We start from the raw sequence: 21,914 nt of genomic DNA on the forward strand, positions 1-21,914 counted from the left end.
TCCCACACCTCAGCAGGATGGAGCACTCCCATCCCAGAAGAAAATGTCAACCATTGCAGTACACCAAACAAACTTAAAGCTAGGCAGCCATCTTCCCTGGGAGGGTGTTTGTGGGTGGGAGGCCTGTACCACTACTCCCACCATGACCCCTGTCCCACACCTCAGCAAGATGGAGCACTCCCCCACCCAGAAGCATGTGTCAGCCATTGCAGTACACCAAACAAACCTACAGGTAGGTAGCCATCTTCCCTGGGAGGGGGTTTGTGGGTGGGAGGCCTGTATCACCACTCCCATCATGCACCCTGTCTCACAGCCTAGCAACATGGAGCCCTCCACCCACCCAACCCTGAAGCATGTGTCAGCCATTATATTACCCTCATCAAACTAACAGGTAGGTTTGGGGGTGGGAGACCTGTACCACTAATCCCACCATGCCCCCTGTCCCACACCTCAGCGGGATGGAGCATTCCCCTCCCAGAAGCATGTGTCAACCATTGCAGTATACCATACAAACTTAAAGCTAGGTAGCCATCTTCCCTGGGAGGTTGTTTGTGGGTGGAAGGTCTGTACCAATACTCCCAACATGCCCCCTGTCCCACACCTCAGCAGGATGGAGTACTCTCCCACCCAAAACCATGTGTCAACCATTGCAGTACACCAAACAAACCTACAGGTAGGTAGCCATCTTCCCTGGGAGGGTGTTTGTGGGTGGGAAGCATGTGCCACCACTCCCACCATGTACCCTGTCCCACAGCCTAGCAAGATGGAGCCCTCCACCCACCCCACCCAGAATCATGTGTCAGCCATTACATTGCCCTCATCAAACTAACAGGTAGGTCGCCATCTTCACAGTGAGGGTGTTTCTCGGTGGCAGGCCTGTACCACTATTCCCACCATGCCCCCTGTCCCACACCTCAGCTGGATGGAGCACTCCCCCACCCAGAAGCATGTGTCAGCCATTGCAGTACACCAAACAAACTTCCAGGTAGGTTGCCATCTTCCCTGGGAGGGTGTTTGGGGGTGGGAGGCCTGTACCACTATTCCCACTATGCCCCCTGTCCCACACCTCAGCAGGATGGAGCACTCCCCCACTCAGAAGCATGTGTCAACCATTGCAGTACACCAAACAAACCTACAGGTAGGTAGCCATCTTTCCTCGGAGGGTGTTTGTGGGTGGGAGGCCTGTACCACCACTCCCACCATGCACCCTGTCCCACAGCCTAGCAAGATGGAGCCCTCCACCCACCCCACCCAGAAGCATGTGTTAGCCATTACATTACCCTTAGCAAACTAACAGGTACATAGCCATCTTCACAGTGAGGGTGTACGTGGATGGGAGGCCTGTACCACTATTCCCACCATGCCCCCTGTCTCACACCTCAGCAGGATGGAGCACTTCCCCACCCAGAAGCATGTGTCAGCCATTGCAGTACACCAAAAAAACTTACATGTAGGTGGGAGGGTGTTTGTGGGTGTGAGGCCTGCACCACTACTCCCACCATGGACCCTTGCCCACACAAAGCTGGATGGAGCCCTCCCCCCACCCCACCCAGAAGCAGTTTGAAGCCATTCCACCCCCATATCTCTGTCCACTGCTGGGAGTCCTCTGCACCCACCCCCATATATCTGTCCACTGCTGGTAGTCATATGCACCCACCCGCATATCTCGGTCCACTGCTGGGAGTTCTCTGCACCCACCTCCTTATCTCTGCCCACTTCTGGGAGTCCTCTGCATCCACCCTCATATGTCTGGACACTGCTGGTAGTCATACGCACCCACCACTCATATGTCTGGGCACTGCTGGTAGTGATATGCACCCACCCCTCATATGTCTGTCTACTGCTGGTAGTGATATGCACCCACCCCTCATATGTCTGGATACTGCTGTGAGTCATATGCACCCACCCCTCATATGTCTGGACACTGCTGGTAGTGATATGCACCCACCCCTCATATGTCTGGACACTGCTGGTAGTGATATGCACCCACCCCTCATATGTCTGGACACTGCTAGTAGTGATATGCACCCACCCCTCATATGTGTGGACACTGCTGGTAGTGAAATGCACCCACCCCTCATATGTCTGGACACTGCTGGTAGTGATATGCACCCACCCCTTATATGTCTGGACACTGCTGGTAGTGATATGCACCAACCCCTCATATGTCTGTCCACTGCTGGGAGTCATATGCACCCACCCCTCATATGTCTGTCCACTGCTGGTAGTGATATGCACCCACCCCTCATATGTCTGGACGCTGCTGGGAGTCATATGCACCCACCCACGCACCCCCTTTGAGCTGTACATTGCTGGCCTGGACCTACACACACAACAATATGAAGGTACAATGCTGGGACAGTCCTCTAAGCTCACATTCCTGGCATGTGTACGCCTCGTTTCCCAAATGTACTGCTGCCGTAACGGGGTACATGTGACATGCACCGTATCCACACATTCAGTGCGTGTGTACGGTCCGTTTCAAAGTTCTAATGGTGCCGTAGGGGTACGTGTGGTACGCACCGTACCCACGCATTCACTGCATGTGTACGGTCCGTATCACTGTACTACTGTGCCATAGGGGTACATGTGGTACGCACCGTACCCACGCATTCATTGCGTGTGTACGGTCCGTATCACTGTTCTAGTCTGCCATAGGAGTACGTGTGGGACGCACCGTACCCACACATTCATTGCGTGTGTACGGTCCGTATCACAGTTCTAATGGTGCCGTAGGGGTATGTGTGGTATGCACCGTACCCACACATTCATTGCGTGTGTACAGTCCGTATCACTGTTCTAATGGTGCCGTAGGGGTACGTGTGGTATGCACCGTACTTACGCATTCATTGCGTGTGTATGGTCCGAATCACTGTTCTACAGTGCCATAGGGGTACGTGTGGTACGCACCATACCCACACATTCATTGCGTGTGTAGGGTCCGTATCACTGTTCTACTGTGCCATAGGGGTACATGTACGCACCATACCCACGCATCCATTGCGTGTGTACGGTCCGTATCACTGTTCTACTGTGCCATAGGGGTACGTGTGGTACGCACCGTACCCACGCATTCATTGCGTGTGTATGGTCCGTATCACTGTTCTACTGTGCCATAGGGGTACGTGTGGTACGCACCGTACCCACGCATTCATTGGGTGTGTTCGGTCCGTATCACTGTTCTACTGTGCCATAGGGGTACGTGTGGCACGCACCGTAACCACGCATTTATTGTGTGTGTACGGTCCGTATCACTGTTCTAATGGTGCCTTAGGGGTACGTGCGGTATGCACCGTACACGTCCACTTCCGTTGCTGGACAAGCCCCCCCAAGTGACCAGACCCTGGTGGTAATGTATGGTCTCCATATTATAGGTTTGGGTTTGAGTAAGGGGTATGTTTCCTGCCCCTCACCCCCACCCTGGCCCCGGGGTGTTGTTCTCACCTTCTGCGGCATGTGCGTCGGGTGCGGTGTACCAGGTCATAGGCCAAGAAGACCGTGATGACACGTACGACGGGGTTCATGGGGTGTACGTCGCATACCGGGCTCCGTTGCGTTGGATTCTGCTTTCCCGGCTGTTTTTCGCTCCCGTTATCAGAGACATACGTAGTGACGTAACGACGAATCGTACTTGCTGGGCCTGAAAACGCTGCTTAAATATGTCCGGATGTCGCGTACAATCAGTTCGGGATCAGAATTGTTGGTTTTTTTTAGCCGTATGGTCTTTTGTACGATTCGTACAGAAAAAGGCCTTCTGTACGAATCATACTTCCTAGGTTGTAAGATGAGTTTACCTGGTACGAGACGTACGAAGAAAACGCTCCGTACAACAATTCGTACAGCCTTTTTACAGGATAGGAATCGGCCCCTAAATATGCCTCCTTTTCTGCCAACATCACAGAGATTTGAAAGGAATCCAGAGTTTGTGGATACCCGTTCAGGGAACCCATAAATTAGCCAAAATACAGCAATTTGTTTTTGTTTTGGGGGAAAAATTGGAAAAAAGTGCTGCAAATGAAAGCTTCTGGTTTTTTCCCAGCAAATGGTATCAACAAAGGGTTTGTGGGACCAAAATCACCATTTTCCCAGCTTTCAGGGACTGACAGACTTTTGTCAGAAAACCAACGTTTTTTACACAGTTTTGCCATTTTACTGGGACATTTTTTAAATATGTTTTGTGCTTCTAACCTTCTTCCAGTTAATGGTAGAAATGGGTATGAAAGCAATAATGGATCCTGGAAAACTATACATTTTAGAAAAGTACACAAAATTAAAAATTCAGCAAGGGGTCCTTTGTGTAGATCCTTCAAGGTTTCTTTATAGAAACTAACAGTACAAAATAGGAAAACTTGAAATTGAGTGAAAAAAACACCATTTGTGCCAACATTTTCACCTGTAACTTCTTCTAAATATGACAGATGTTTGAAAGCAGTATACCGTTACATCCACTGGACCTTTCCATTTGTGGGGATATATAGGACTTGTAGGTTCACTAAGAACCCGACGAACCCAGAGCCAATACCTCAGCCGTGTCTTGCAATGATTTATTTAATATGTACTGGGTATATAGCAATTCATTTGGGAAAATATATACAGTGAAAAATGGGCATGAAAGACACCTATGTCTTTCTGAAATCAGAACAAAATATAGAGTTTAGAAACAGTAGCTATTTGCACATTTCCAAAACTGTGAGTACCCATACTAGCATGAGAATTATAGGAAATTTTTCAAAGTGACTTCTTTTTTACACATTGTCTTTCATTTGTAAGGCTGAAATGCTTTGAAATTCTATAGGTAATAACATTTACTCTACAATTCTGTCTTTTCCTAAGTCTTCTGATAAAAATGGCACCTCACTTGTGTGTGTAGGCCTAGTGCCCGGAACAGGAAACTGCTCAAAATGCAATGTCGACACACTACATTTTCACAGTGAAAACTGACCCTTTTTTTGCAAAGTGCCTAGCTGAAGATTTTAAACCCTAGCTCTGCCGGCACCTAGGGAAAACTAGCAAACCTACACATTTTTAAAAACTAGACCCCCAGGGCAATACAGGATGGGGTGACTCTCACCAGGTTCTGTTACCCAGAATCCCTTCAAAACCTCAAACTTTGTAAAACAAAACACATTTTCCTCACATTTCTGTGGTGGAAAGTTCTGGAATCTGCGTGGATCCACAAAATTCCACCCACCCCGCATTCCCCAAAGTCTTCAGAGAAAAATGGTAACTCACTTGTGTGTGTGAGCCAAGTGCCCGCGACAGGAAACGGCCCAAAATGCAACATAAACACACCACATTTTCACAGTGAAAATTGACCCTTTTTTTGCAAAGTGCCTATCTGTAGATTTTGAACCCTAGCTCTGCCGGCACCTAGGGAAAGATAGTAAACCTATACATTTTTTAAGATGAAACACCCAGGGGAATCTAGCATGGGGTGACTTGTCTGGCTCTCACCAGGATCTGTTACCCAGAATCCCTTGTAAACCTCAAATTTGCCGGCACAAATGTCCTACCCCATAGCGTTCCCCTTAGTCTCCAGAGTAAAATGATACCTTACTTGTGTGGGTGTTCAATGCAGAATTGGCTAAAAACGTATTTTAAAATAAATGTAGTGCTTAGAATTCTCGGTTCTATAGCCTTTATCCCTAAGTTATGGGCTATTCCCAGTCACAGGCCTTTGCGCCACCCATACAAGTTAGGTATCATTTTACTCGGGAGACTGAGGGGAATGCTGTGGGGTAGGACATTTGTGCTGGCATGGTGATAACACACAAACAAGTGGATAAATTTGAGGTTTGCAGGGGATTCTAGGTAGGGAAACTTTGGGGGATCCTTGCAAGCCATACCTCGCTGGACTCCCCTGGGTGTCTAGATTTTAGAAATGTGTGGGTTTGGTAGTTTCCTAGGATGGCTGCCGAGCCCGGGGCCAAAAACCGAGGTGACCCTCCCTTGCAGAACCAGGATGTTTTGTGATAGGTAATTTTGATGTCACCTCAATAGGTTATGGGCCCTTGCCTGTCACGGGTACTTGACCCACCCACACGAGTGAGGTACCATTGTTATCGGGAGACCTGGGGGAACACTGGGTGGTAGGAAATTTGAGGATCCATGCAGATTCCAGAACTTCCCCACACAGATATTTGAGAAAAACTTGATTTTTCAGCAACATTTGAGGTTTGCAGGGGTTCTGGGTAGGAAAATGTTGGAAGGCCCACACAAGCCATACCTTGCTGGACTCCGATGGGTGTCTAGTTTTTAGAAATGGGTGGGTTTGGTCATTTCCCAAGATGGCCGCCAAGCCCAGGGCCAAAAACACAGGTGACCCCCCTTGCAAAACCAGGTTGTTTTGTGATCGGTAATTTTGATGTCTCCTCACTACATTTTGGGCCCTTGCCTGTCACGGATACTTGCCCCACCCAATGAAGTACCATTTTTATCAGGAGACCTAGGGAACCCTGGGTTTTAGGAAATTTTTGTTAGCCCAATGATCCCACAACTTTTCCACACAGAAATTTGAGATCTTTTTTTTTTACCTACATTTGAGGTTTGCATGTAATTCTAGGTAGAAAAATGTTGCTGGGTCCATGCAAGGCATACCTCCCTGGACTCTAGTTTATAGAAATGTATAGGTTTGGGAGGTTTCCCCGGATGGTCGCTGAGCCTAGGGCCAGAAACCCAGGTGATCCCCTCCTTGCAATAGCAGGTTGTTTTGTGATAGGCAATTTTGATGTCTCCACAGACCTTTTTGGGGTGTTTCCTATCATGGACATTATGCCTACTCACATGAGTATGGTACCATTTTTATCAGGAAACTAGGGGAGTGCTGGATGGCAGGAAATTAGTGGTGGTCTGGTGATCCTACAACTTTCCCACACAGAAAAGTGAGAAAAACTTGATTTGTTTACTGAAATTTGATGTTTATTGGGCAGGAAAATGTTGGGAGATCCTTGCAAGCCACACTGCCCTGGACTCCTCTAGGTGTCTGTTGGACAGGCCACATGAAGGGCTTGCTCCCTCCCCGCATGACAGGGCCCAAGCCCCGGCCCGCCAGGTGTTATCCACAAGAATCACCCGCACCCCGTCGCCCAACGGAACTCCTGCCCCCGGACATCCATGTATCACGGGACCGAACCACTACCGGCTCCCCCGGCTGGCTCCGCCGCCATCTTGGGCCCTGCGCCACGAGTCCGCGTGGCCTCCACCCGACCCTAACCCTGGGCCTGGCCGGCCCCGACATCCCGGCACCACCATCCACCCAGGAGGTGAACGGACCACTTGGCAGGTCAATGGAAGAAAGAAGCGTCAAGGGCTCTCCCCCGCCAGGTGCCGATCCCCATCCAGCTCCCCCAGGCGCTGGCTCCACCCCCTGCTGGGTGTCTGGACACCCTCATCCCGGACCCGCCGACCTCCAAGTGCGAGGGTCCGGACATCAAAGGGCGCCAGACCTATAACTAGGGCAGCCCCAGAGCAGGAAGGCAGTTGTATCCTGGAGTCGAGAGACACCGAGAGAACTCAGCCTTGACGGACTACTGGCGCTGCCGTAGTCCTGCCTTGTGAACTATCGTCCTGCCTGCTGGCGCTGCCGCGGCCTTCTGCAACATCCATCCTCGTCGGGACCTGCTGGCGCTGCCGCGGACCGTTGTAACGACCACCTTCATCGGGACCTGCTGGCGCTGCCGCGGACCGTGTAATGACCATCTTCACCGGGACCTGCTGGCGCTGCCGCGGACCGTGTATCGACCATCTTCACCGGGACCTGCTGGCGCTGCCGCGGCCCGTCCAAGCTAGAACACCGAGCTCGAGGATTGTGAGCTATCCACCAGACCATCTCAGCTACCAGACTGGTAACCAGACTGTCCCGCTACCCCCTTTTCCCCAACCTGAGAGACTCGAATCGAGGGGACCCCTGAGTCCAGACCTCCTTGTACCATTTCATCGTACCTTAAGAAATTGCCTATAAAGAACGCTAAATCTTCTCCCTGTGTTGTGTCTGTCTGTGGGGGGGAAGTTATTTATCTGTACGATCGCTGGAGACGGCTCTCCCCGGAGACCTCTCCCCTTGTCCTCGGCCGACCCTCCCGGTCCGTCTAACATTGGTGGCCAGCGGCGCGATCCGAATCAACGCGTAATCGTACAGAGAGTAGCTCACCCCACGACAAAACCACGATGTCAGCCAAAGATAGCGGTTCCACTGAGAAATTCCAAATGCATAAATTGGAAGAATATAGCCACCGCGAACTTAAACAATTCTGCATGGAACTAGGCATTGCTACCACCGGCCTGAGTACCAAAGACGATTTGAAGCACGCCCTTGAGTCGTGGGCGGAAACCGGGGTCGCCGGATCCTCCGACCAAAACGGTGTAGCACCAGAGGGGAACGCCACGGCTCCCGAGGAGCGAGGAACGGGCCTCTCGCAGGAAGAGATCCAAGAAAGAGAAAGAACCAGATTACATGAGTTGGAAATGGCACGACTCAAGATGGACGGTGAACTAAAGTTAGCCGAGCAAAAACTAAATCTAGAACATCTGCGGCTCCGAGAAGAACGGGAAGAAAAACAGAGGCAGAGAGAGCTCGAGGAGAAAAGAATAACATTCGAACACGAGCGCAAACTGTCGGAAATAGAACTGCGGAAACAGAATAAAGAACCGGGGGTGCCTGAGCGACCGCACACCCCGGGAGCAACCGAGAAGAAAGTCCACATCCCCAAGGATGTTGTCCGAGAGTATGTCCGAGAGGACGACATACAACAGTGGTTCAAAGCCTACGAGATCGCCATGACCTCCCACCGGATCGACCGGAGTGATTGGGGAGCCGGCCTATGGGGGAGGTTCGTCAACGAAGGCCGCGATGCCCTACTGCAGCTCCCAGATCATCAGATGTCATCCTACGACCACATGAAGGCTGCCCTCCTCACCCGCTATGGGCTCACACCCGAGATGTACCGCCAGAGGTTCCGAGACTGCACCCGGATCCCGGGTACAACTTGGGTGGAATACGTCAACTATTTCAGCCGGGCCTTCGAGGGTTGGATCAAGGGAAGCCACGTAACGACCTACGAGCAACTCTTTAATCTTATGGTATGGGAGCACCTGTCGAACAACTGCTTCGTCGAGCTCAGGCAGCACCTCCTCGACAGTAAATTGACTGACCCACGGCAACTCGCCGCCGAAGCTGACCGATGGGAAAGCACCCGAGTGGGCCGGAGAGGACCACACGAGCAAAACCGAAACAACCAAGGTCAGCACCGTCCCCGAGGAGGAGGAGGAGGCCAGGGGCGAGGGAGAGACACCATCCCGGCCACTTCCGCGGCCAGCACCCCGCCCCCGGCCGGCCGGGGCAACCCCCCGATGCGCACGGGGTTCCGAGCCAACGTCACGTGCCACCGATGCCAGCGAGTCGGCCACTACGCCAGTGACCCGAGCTGCCCGCAGAACCAAACGCCAAAGCCCCGCCGGGTAGCTGCCGCCGCCCTGGGGGGAGAACAAATCTCCGAGGAACAGGAAGAATATGAGCAGGCCCAACAAGAGTGGGAACCGGCCGCCATGGTTCTAGCGTGCCTAGGGGGAAAAGACATGGTCCCGCGGGCTCCCCTACCCGCCAACACCCGGAAATATGGCCAGTGGGTGAACATTAATGGGCATCGGGCCGAAGCCCTACGTGACACAGGGGCCAGTGTGACGGCCGTCCGCTGTCACCTGGTGAAACCCGAGCAGATCCTGCTGAACATTCTCTGCCCCGTCCGCTCAGCCGACAATTCCGAAAGTCTGTGTCAGATGGCCTGCGTCCCCTTCGAATGGGGAGGGGTCTCCGGCCTGTTGAAGGTGACGGTCCGGGATGATGCCCCCGTGGACTGCCTCCTGGGAAATGACCTTGAGAGTTCCCCGTGGGCCGCCGTCGAAAGAAGAGAGCACCTGGGGATGCTGGGCCTCCCGGACTGGGCCTGTGTATCCACCCGGTCCATGGCCGCCCGTGCCGTCCCCCGACCAGAAGAACCAGAATGGCCAGCACCTCCTCCCCCGGTCGCCCCAGTAGAGGACTACGACGATACCGACCCCCCAGAGCCAACGCCCGAAGGGGCCGCCCAGCCCCAGGACCTTCCCGGCCTGGCTCAGTGGCGTCAAGAAGGGGGGCCCACCCAGGAACAGTTCCGCCAGGAGCAGAAGACCTGCCCCTCACTCGAGGGACTCCGCCAGCAAGCCAGCGCCCAGAGCGCCGGGGACTCCACCGGAACTCATTGGTTCTATTGGGATAACGACCTGCTATACAGTGAACAAAGAATCGCGGAGTTAGGGGCCAGTCGAGTGCTGGTGGTGCCCCTCCGTTTCAGAGACTTCCTACTAACTTTGGCCCACGATGTTCCCCTGGCTGGACACCTGGGCCAGGACAAAACCTACAGTCGCCTAGTGACCCACTTTTTCTGGCCGAAGATGCGGAACGACGTCCTTAACCACTGCCGGTCCTGCCCCACATGCCAGGCCAGTGGGAAGAGCGGCCGTAAGCTCAAAGCCCCTCTGCAACCCTTCCCAGTGGTCACCACTCCGTTTGAGAGGGTGGGAATAGACATTGTGGGGCCCCTGGACCCCCGCACGGCACAAGGACATCGGTTCATCCTGGTACTGGTGGACCACGCCACCCGCTACCCCGAGGCTGTGCCCCTGCGAACTGTAACAGCTCCGGTGGTCGGCCGGGCCCTAATGGGGATCTTCTCCCGGGTGGGCTTCCCCCGAGAAGTCGTCAGCGACCGAGGCACAAACTTTATCGCGAAATATATGAAGTCCCTCTGGCAACAGTGCGGGGTCACCTACCGATTCACGACCCCCTATCACCCTCAAGGGAACGGACTAGTGGAGCGATTCAACCGCACCCTCAAGGGGATGATTGGGGGATTGGAAGAGCCCCTCCGTCGCCAGTGGGATGTACTACACCCGTGCCTCCTCTTCGCCTATTGAGAAGTTCCCCAGAAGTCCCTCGGCTTTAGCCCTTTCGAACTCCTGTACGGGCACCCCGTGGAAGGGCCCCTCAGCCTAGTCAAAGAAGGTTGGGAGATGGCCCCCCTAAAGACCCCTCCAGACGTCTTCAAGTACCTCCTGGCACTACGCAATCAGACCCGGCGCTTCAGGGAGATGGCAAAAGCGAACCTCGAGGCCAGTCAGGAGGACATGAAAAAATGGTACGATCAGAATGCCTCCTCCGTCGAATTCGAACCTGGTCAACAAGTGTGGGTGATGTCCCCCACCGAACCATGTGCCTTGCAAGATAAGTGGACGGGGCCCTTCAAGGTGGTCGAACGCAAGAGCCCCGTCACCTACCTCATCGACATGGAGTCCCCCCGGAACCCCCTCCGGGTCCTCCACACCAACAGACTCAAACCACACTTTGTGCGCTCGGAACTCAGCCTCCTGATGGCTACAGACAGTGGGGCGGAAGAAGACTCCGAGCCCCTCCCTGATCTCCTGAGGACCCAGGAGAACGACGGTTCCGTGGACGGGGTCCGGCTCTCCGATGCCCTCACCCCAGAGCAACGCCAGGGCTGCCGGGACCTCCTGCTGCGGTTCGCTACACTGTTTTCCCTCATCCCAGGGATCACCCCTTGGTGCTTGCACGACGTGGACACCGGGGACAGTCCCCCTATCCGACACCGGGCCTACCGCGTGCCAGATCGGGTACGGGCCTGCATCCAAGAGGAAGTATCCAAGATGCTCACGCTCGGGGTCATCGAGCCCTCGGACAGCCCCTGGCCAGCCCGGTCGTACTGGTCCCCAAAGCCGCTGCCCCCGGCACCACTCCTGAACTGCGATTCTGCGTCGACTATCGGGGCTTGAACGCTGTCACCCGGACCGACGCTCATCCTATCCCCCGAGCGGATGAGTTGATCGACCGCCTGGGGGCCGCCCGCTACCTCAGCATCTTCGACCTAACAGCGGGCTACTGGCAGATCGGTCTCACACCCCGGGCCCAGGAACGGTCCGCCTTCTCTACCCCCGATGGCCACTACCACTTCAAGGTCATGCCCTTCGGCATGAAGAATGCCCCCGCTACTTTTCAACGTCTAGTGAACCAGGTCTTGGCGGGGCTCGAAGAATTCAGCGCCGCCTACCTGGACGATATCGCTGTATACAGCCGCCACTGGTCCGACCACCTTCACCACCTCCAAGAGGTCCTCCAGGCCCTCCAGCGGGCCGGCCTCACGATTAAGGCCGGCAAGTGCCAAATTGGTCAAGGGTCCGTGACCTACCTCGGACACCAGGTGGGAAGCGGTCTGGTGGCCCCGCTGCAACTTAAAATTGCTGCCATCCAGTCCTGGCAGCCCCCGTCACGCAGACCGAGGTCCGAGCCTTCTTGGGACTCACCGGCTACTACCGGCGGTTCGTGAAGGACTATGGCAGCATTGTGGGGCCCCTCACGGGTCTCACGTCCAAAAACCACCCGAAGCGGATTAACTGGACCCCCGACTGTCAAGCGGCCTTCGAGAAGCTGAAGGCCGCCCTGTGCACCGCCCCTGTGCTCCAGGCCCCCGATTACAGTCGGGAATTCATTGTACAGACAGACGCCTCCGACCACGGCATCGGGGCGGTCCTTTCCCAGCTGAACCCCGAGGGTCGTGACCAGCCGGTGGCCTTCATCAGCAGACGCCTCCTGGCCCGAGAACAGCGCTGGAGCACAATCGAGAGGGAGGCCTTCGCAGTAGTGTGGGCCCTCAAAAAACTCCGGCCCTATCTCTTCGGTACCCACTTCCGGGTGCAAACCGACCATCGACCCCTGCAGTGGCTGATGCAGATGCGGGGAGAAAACCCAAAACTATTGCGCTGGTCCATCTCCCTGCAGGGGATGGACTTCACCGTAGAACATCGACCGGGCCAAGACCACGCCAACGCAGATGGCCTGTCACGCTTTTTCCGCCTCGACGAGAAGAGTCCCCAAGAGGATGGGTGACTCTCCCCGCCTTCAGCTGGGGGGGACGCATGTTGGACAGGCCACATGAAGGGCTTGCTCCCTCCCCGCATGACAGGGCCCAAGCCCCGGCCCGCCAGGTGTTATCCACAAGAATCACCCGCACCCCGTCGCCCAACGGAACTCCTGCCCCCGGACATCCATGTATCACGGGACCGAACCACTACCGGCTCCCCCGGCCGGCTCCGCCGCCATCTTGGGCCCTGCGCCACGAGTCCGCGTGGCCTCCACCCGACCCTAACCCTGGGCCTGGCCGGCCCCGACATCCCGGCACCACCATCCACCCAGGAGGTGAACGGACCACTTGGCAGGTCAATGGAAGAAAGAAGCGTCAAGGGCTCTCCCCCGCCAGGTGCCGATCCCCATCCAGCTCCCCCAGGCGCTGGCTCCACCCCCTGCTGGGTGTCTGGACACCCTCATCCCGGACCCCCCGACCTCCAAGTGCGAGGGTCCGGACATCAAAGGGCGCCAGACCTATAACTAGGGCAGCCCCAGAGCAGGAAGGCAGTTGTATCCTGGAGTCGAGAGACACCGAGAGAACTCAGCCTTGACGGACTACTGGCGCTGCCGTAGTCCTGCCTTGTGAACTATCGTCCTGCCTGCTGGCGCTGCCGCGGCCTTCTGCAACATCCATCCTCGTCGGGACCTGCTGGCGCTGCCGCGGACCGTTGTAACGACCACCTTCATCGGGACCTGCTGGCGCTGCCGCGGACCGTGTAACGACCATCTTCACCGGGACCTGCTGGCACTGCCGCGGACCGTGTATCGACCATCTTCACCGGGACCTGCTGGCGCTGCCGCGGCCCGTCCAAGCTAGAACACCGAGCTCGAGGATTGTGAGCTATCCACCAGACCATCTCAGCTACCAGACTGGTAACCAGACTGTCCCGCTACCCCCTTTTCCCCAACCTGAGAGACTCGAATCGAGGGGACCCCTGAGTCCAGACCTCCTTGTACCATTTAATCGTACCTTAAGAAATTGCCTATAAAGAACGCTAAATCTTCTCCCTGTGTGGTGTCTGTCTGTGGGGGGGAAGTTATTTATCTGTACGATTGCTGGAGACGGCTCTCCCCGGAGACCTCTCCCCTTGTCCTCGGCCGACCCTCCCGGTCCGTCTAACAGTGTCTAGTCTCCAGAATTGTCTGGGTTTGGTATTTCTCCCTAGATGGCTGCTAAGCCCAGGATCAAAAATGCAGGTCATTTTGTGATAGATATGTGTACACCTGTGTTTCTGGTCCCGGGCTTGCAGACATCTAGGGAACCTAAATAACCCAGACATTTCTAAAAACTAGACACCCGTGGGAATCCAGGGAGGCATGGAATATCTGTGTGGAAACGTTGTGTGATCACTGCACAGCACAAATTGTGTACCATTCAGCGTTCTTCTCAGTCTCCCAATAAAAATGATATTTTACTTGTGTGGATGGGCCAAGGGCTTATGACATGAAAGGGCCAAAAACATGTGGAGATTAAGGGGGGCCCAAGGTGGGTCCAGAAGGGCAATTTGGTTATATGTTTTTAGGCTGATGCTACTTTGAGCACCTACACAGTGAGGTATAATTTTTCTCGCCAGGCAAGGGGAACGCTGGGTGGTAGGACATTTGTGCCTGAGCTGTTATCCTACAACCTACCCACACAGAAAGTGAGGAAAATGTGACTTTGTACGTAAATTGGAGGTTTCCAGGGGATTCAAGGTAAGAAAACGCTGCAGGATCCATGCAAGCCGCTCCGCCAGCCAAGTGTCAGTACACTTATACCACCATCCACACACTCCACCAGCCAAGCACCATCTATGCACACCACCAGCCAAGCGACATCAATGCACTCTGCCAGTCAAGTGCCATCCACGCACTCTGCCAGCTAAGCGCCATCCATGCATTCTGCCAGCCAAGCGCCATTGATACACACTGTCAGCCAAGAGCTGGTCCACGTACACTGCTAGCCAAGTGCCACTCCATAAACACCACCAGGCAAGCGCCAATCAATACACATCATCATCAAGCGCGAGTCCACACATGATATTATCCAAGAGTAAGCCCACACATACACCAGCAAAATGCCAGCCAAAGTTCAGTACACGCAGACTGTCAGCCAAACTTTAGTTCACACGCACACAAACTCTCCCTGGTTTCTAGTAGTTTCAGAGCCCCCACTTGGTGGTAGATGAGACTAAAAATAATACTGAAACAACCAAAACATCTGCCTAAAAAAAGGGGAGTGACCCGTGCCTATGGTGCTTCTACCTGTCATGCCCAGAAATATATCCTTGGATGTTAGTGGGATCTCTGCCCTACCTGGAGGGGCAGATAAGGGGCTATTGCCCTGATCTGCCTTTCTGATGGGGGAAGAAATTGTTTTTGGGTATGGGGGCATTAGCATGCCCATTCTGGGCAGCCCCCACCCCTATGTATAAATAAACAACATAATCCCTGGTGTCAAGAGGGCTTTCTGCCCCGATATGCCTCCTGAATGGGCAGAAAGGCTGTGAAATTCTGGGGGGGCAGATGGGGGCAATGTCAAGTCAATTATAGGCAGCCCCACCCATACAGGCGTAAAAAGTAAAAGATCCTTGGTGCTTAGTGTTCTTTCTGCCATCCCGGGGGAGCAGATTGGGGGCTGTTGCCCCATCTGCCTTCTAGGGTGGCAGAAAGACTGTGGAATATAAAGGGGGTGTTAGGGGCATTGGCATGCCCATTTTGGGTAGCCCCCACCCCTACAAGCATAAAAACAAAAGAAATGGTGCATAGTGTGTGTTCTGCCCCCCGGGGGGCAGATTGCGAGCTATTGCCCCTATCTGCCTCCCAGGCGATTTAAAGACTGTGGGATTTGGGGGGTGGGTGGGGGAATTGGCATGCCCATTTTGGGCAGCCCCCACCCCTACAGGCTTAAAAAATAAAAACATCCCTGGTGCCTAGTGTTTTTTTTGCCCCTCCCGGGGAGGGCAGATTAGGTGTTGTTGCTCCCATCTGCCTCCCAGGGGGGGCAGAAAGACTGTGGAATGGGGGTGGGGCATTGGCATGCCCATTTTGGACAACCCCACCCCTACAGGCGTAAAATCAAAAAAATCCCTGGTGCCTAGTGTGCTTTCTGCCCTCCCTGGAAGGGCATATTGGGGCGATTGTCACATCTGCCTCCCAGGGAGGGCAGAAAGACTGTGAAATTTGAGGGGCATTGGCATGCCCATTTTGAACAGCCCCCACCCTTAAAGAGCAGCTGGCTCTTCCATGTTTGCACCTGTTCTTAAATCCGCTCTGCTGTGTCCTACCTAACTCTGCGGGGACCCACACACAGAGAATCCATGGGGTCTAGTGTGCTTTCTGCCCCCGGGGGTAGATTGGGGGCTACTGCCCTCATCTGCCTCCCAGGGGGGCAGAAAGACTGGAATTTGGGGATGGGTTGGGGCAAAAACATGCCAATTTTGGGCAGCCCCCACCCCTACAAGAGCAAAAAAGAAATCCCTGGTGCCTAGTGTGCTTTCTTCCCTGCCAAGGAACAGATAGGGGTCTATTGCCCCATCTGTTCCCCAGGAGGGGCAAAAAGACTGTCTGTGCCCAAAGTAATGGGGAAGCAAAAGCCCTTGCCCAAGGGGCCACTCCCTCCTCAATGGTGACTAGTGGTTGGATCCCTGCTTAGGGATCGTCCTCCTGAGGCGATCCCAAAGCAGGGACCCTTTTCAATGATACCCATCCCATCTGCCTCAGTGCTCAGGGGGCTGAGATTGCCCCCTGAGCACTGAGGCAGTGAAACTGAAACTGAGTTTCAGTTTCTCTGAAATGACGTCAGTGCGACATGCCCGCTGACGGTCATTTCGGAGAAATAATCAAAACACCATCTGCAGCTGGAGTAGCTCTTCCCTAGCTTGTGAGGGTGTTAGGACAAAACGGATTTCCTGTGCCATGTGCGTGGATGGGCAAGAGCCATCCAACGTTCATGAGCACTGGTGCTTGAGGACACACCGAAAGGGTTAAAAGGAATTCAATTTTTGCATTATGCCCAGTCCTCTAATTCATATAGTAGGGTGTTTTCCTCAACATCTAGTAGTGCAATTAGTCAATAGTTCATTAGATCTGTATTGTCACCCCTTGTGTAGATCAGGATTAGGATGAATCCTCTACAAGACTGTGGCACCTATGTGGGTTGTAGACATTCCTGCTGGAGAGGTGTTAAATGGTCGATCAAAAAAGCTGTGTCAGTTCTAAGAAGAGAGCTTGGCAAGCCATTGGGGCCAGGCATGCCATTTTCTCTGATGGGTTTGAGGACTTTATGAATATTGGTTTAATTGATCGTGTTGATTTAATTTTTGTAGCTCTGAGTTGTCAAATTTGCTCTGTCCACTTTACTCTAGGGTCACAATCCCCTCTCTCACAGTTTTTATTGATTGTGCAAAATTCATTTTTTGGCTCTGAGTTATTGAATTCAGACCCATGTTTTTGTGGGGGCAAGTGACCTGTATGTTTGAGTCGGTGTAAATCCTATGGACATGCTGATTACACCTTACTATAGAGACACTATTCACTTTGTCACAGGATTTGATACTTCATGAATTGATGTATTGAAAAAAATGTAGCTACATATAATGACCGAACAAAGTGCAAACACATAGCCATTCTAGTTCCATGTTTTATCTTTGATGACAAAAGTAGCTTGGGTTAAGCTTTTTCTATACTCCCTAAATGCAGTTTATCAGCGACATTTGTATTGTCCTTATTGTAAATTCTGACGCTGATCTTAAGCTCAACGTAGAGACATTCTATTTCATTGAAGACCTTATATGACTGACGCGAAAGGTTGCTCAGAAAGGTGTAGCCCAAAGTATAAATTCTGCTAAAAATGCCTGGGGCTTTATAAGAGAACCCTTTAAACATTTGAAAAGCTTGTAGTGAAGTGAGGTTGTAATTGTGTAAATAATAGTTAATTTTACTTTGAAGGTAGTCTGTGGAATTGGCTGTGAAACAGTTAATTGATTACCCACGTTAGTCATTTTAATGGCTCCTGTTGGTATGATCTCCTGTGCTGCTAATCTACAAATGAGGTCAGCAAGTGTCTCACAGAAACTTTCTTTTGTTACTATCTGGTCAGTCCAATGGAGGTTTAGGTGGAAATTGATGAGTAAAGTTGTAATGATGCAGCTTCCAATACCCAAACCATTAATTGTGACTGCTTGAAGCGAGGAGCTGCTTATGCTGAGAACAGTTGTTTCTACCTTTATTCTTGTTGCAATGTAAATTGAGAGACATCCTGATGGCTCTCAAAGTTCTTGGTTTTGATGGTTCACTGAGGCATTTCATAGTACTCTGCTATCAGGAATGGTGTCTCTGTTCATGTTTCTTACAGGCAAACTACATCCATACTTTTACGAATACTTTGATCTTCCGGTTGACTGCTCATATTCTTTAGACTAGCGATGTTCCATGATATTACTGTGCAGACATGCATGTACCATGTCTTTCTTGCATTGTTGTGGGCTATGTTAGGATAGCCATAATTGCATTGTGACATTGACCATTTGTTAAAATTGTATAGTATATCATTTGCTTTGTTACAGTAACATCGATGCATGATCTGCATGAATTGTTTTTGCCAGCTAACATATAAACTACACGATTATGCTCAAACCTAAATGACACATTAGGAAGTTTTAAAAATGAAGCAGTCTACTAAGCTGTTGTGACTGCTCAGTCAACTCCTGGCTCACCGTTAACAAAGTGAGATGTTCTGGAGTTTGAAGTCTGTCAAGTAGTATAATTGAGACATAAGTAAAGTGACATAAGTAATGTGGTATGGGCGCTATAAAGTAAGGCATGCAAGTTATATGATGTGAGTGATGTAATATAAATTATGTGATTTAAGTGATGTGATACATCGTTATACATCGTTAATTGATGTGAGAAATGTGATGTGAATGATTTAATGTAATGTATTTAATGGGATTTGTTGTGTTGTTAGTGGTGTGATACAATGTTCTTCCATAGAAGTGATGTGTAAATGATTTAAGGATTAAACATGAGTAATTTGAATTGATCAATTTGAGATAAATGCTATTTATGTTGTCATGGGAATTGATAAGGTGTGAGTAATGTGATACAATGTTATGTGCATAAGTCATGGTGTGATTTAATGTGAATGAGCTGATGCGAGTAATAGTCTGTGTTCATTTGTGTGTGGTTCAGTTTTCACTTGAAACCGATATGCATTTGTAGGACTGCATTTGTAGGACAAAGTGCAGCCTTGCAAATCCAAAGTAACAAAGACATGTTCACATGTGAAACTGGGTCTCTAACATGCATGTGCATGGTTCAGTGTGTCATGTAGAACTATGCATAAATCTGAGATTTTAGTCCCATTATACTATCTGTTACACACATTTAAACATGCATTATCTGACCTGTGTAGGTATATTGTAGTCCATTGTGTACTAATAATATGTGTAGACACAACCCCAAAACTAAATCACAATGGTATCTGTCCATTCAAAACATATTTTTACATACCAGATAATATTAGCTCATTGCTGACATGCAAGACTTTTCTTGTGATGTTGCGTGCACAAGAACATACTCACACCATGTAATGTCTTGACTAGCATGTTAGGTAATGTTGACAATGGAGATGGAAATTGCACACTGACCAGAGACCATCTAATGCAAGGCACTGCATGAAATGCATAGACATATCTTGAGAAAATGAAGCCATGAGGACTGTAGCACAGACTGTCATCTGTGTCTCCAGCTATTCATACACTCAAATGTGAAAGTGCAGCCATAGATGGACATTGCATGCTGCTTTGCAAATATCATAGACAAGTAGTGACTGCCTGTTGGAAAAGTACATTTGTGTAGCAAAACCATCATACTTGCACAAACATCACAGCAATGTGTGATGTTAGAGGCTCATCTGTAGTGACACATACCACCAATGCCAACCCTAATATGTGACACTCTGGAATGGGTCTATGTACACACATATCCAGCCATGTACAGACACCAATGTGAGTAAATAGTGCCTCCAAATTTGCTCAGGATTACTAATACATGTACAGTATAGCTACACCACACAAAAGTACAAAACGCATATCACATCACAAATAAATATTGTGCTGTTAGCCCACATACATCTCATGAAATGGTACATATATTGATCATGTATCAATAAGCGATATTAAAGAATTACGCAAACCCACATTTGCAACAATATTTTCCATTTCTGGGAAGAAAAATACTTGCAAAATACACATATACACATGAAATCTTCCAGCTCAGCCCTAGGTGTGTGAAATGTTGTCACAAAACAAGAAAACGGGCTGCAAAATGACAGGCAATGAAGTCAGTCTGCATCCTGGCACATGGAGAAGTACAGTATACTTTCACTTTCTCTTTCAGCCACACTGTTACTGTATTTTGTGAGTTGTGGAAGTTTTGGAAGGTGTCTGCTGGTCTTGCTGTATTTGAGAGAGTTCTGTGTGTAGTGTACTGTTCATACTATCCTTGTAAAGTCCTGTGTTTCTGTCCCTATGTGTTAATTGTGACTGTTTGATTGTTTTGTTGGTTGTACGTCTCTTTAAGTCAAGTAGGTAATAGGGGTTGACTGTAGTTTTTTGGGAGGTTTGCCTGGGGGAAATATTGTATTTGGGGATTTTGGGTCAGGGTGGGGAGGGCAGGATGTTGGAGGGGGCCTTCCTCTGGTTTGTTAAATTTTACGCCTCCTACGGGGTACGATGTACAAGTCCAGAAAGTGAGCTGGGAGCACATCGGTGAAAAGATGCTCAACATGTTCGTTGTGAGCAGGACTGTCCAGCAGTGGAAGCAACAGTAGCAGGACTGTGTTGGCTGTGAGGGAGACCTAATCATCATTCCATCAACCTTGGAATCATCATTGGGTTGAACGTTGGTAAGTACATGACCAACATTGTGTCACATCAAAGGATAATTATGTTGAGCATAATATACCATTTTGCAATATAGCTTGCCAGTCATGACATACTTTGCCACCCCCACATCATTTTATTTGGGTACACCTCACATGATCAACTGGCTGACAATCTCTGTGAGATACACAATGTGGCTCACCAACATGTCAAAGCCTTTGACATACCTGTTCGTAGTGGAAAAACTGAGTTGACCCTCAAAAATAATGTCTATTGAGGTGTGATAGCAGATTTTAGATGCAGGAAGCAGTGGGACAGGTCATAGTATGTTATGTCACTTAGACCGTGGCATGAATGTCCATTGGGCCACCAGTGTTAAATTGACATATGTTGAGGGTAAGACAGGCTCAGCAGATTGCAAAATATATGTAACATGGCAACACACATGACTATTCCAATGACTGAAATTGTATCATGAATCCGCCAATGATGCATCTGAATTTTGCAAAATGTGATGTCAATGACATTAATGGTACTTTCCACAATTTTTCAACAGCAGTAAGACCCTTTATCATACAAGGAGATGTGGATGCATTTATGTGCGTAGTGGAAAAGCTGAGTTGACCCTCAAAAATAATATCTATTGAGGTGTGATAGCAGATTTTAGATGCAGGAAGCAGTGGGACAGGTCATAGTATATTATGTCACTTAGACCGTGGCATGAATGTCCATTGGGCCACCAGTGTTAAATTGACATATGTTGTGGGTAAGACAGGCTCAGCAGATTGCAAAATATATGTAATATGGCAACACACATGACTATTCCAATGACTGAAATTGTATCATGAATCCGCCAATGATGCATCTGAATTTTGCAAAATGTGATGTCAATGACATTAATGGTACTTTCCACAATTTTTCAACAGCAGTAAGACCCTTTATCATACAAGGAGATGTGGATGCATTTATGGACCCACAGGTGAGTGTATCACCCGTAACTTTGGATTGTATTTGCTGACATATGCAAGGAATGCCTCAGGCCCTGTATGTTGAAGTACACAGAGTGGATATGCATCACATGAAATTTACCTCTGGTG

This window comes from Triturus cristatus, unplaced genomic scaffold (genome assembly GCF_964204655.1).
Source record: "Triturus cristatus unplaced genomic scaffold, aTriCri1.1 SCAFFOLD_1114, whole genome shotgun sequence".
NCBI lineage: Eukaryota > Metazoa > Chordata > Amphibia > Caudata > Salamandridae > Triturus > Triturus cristatus.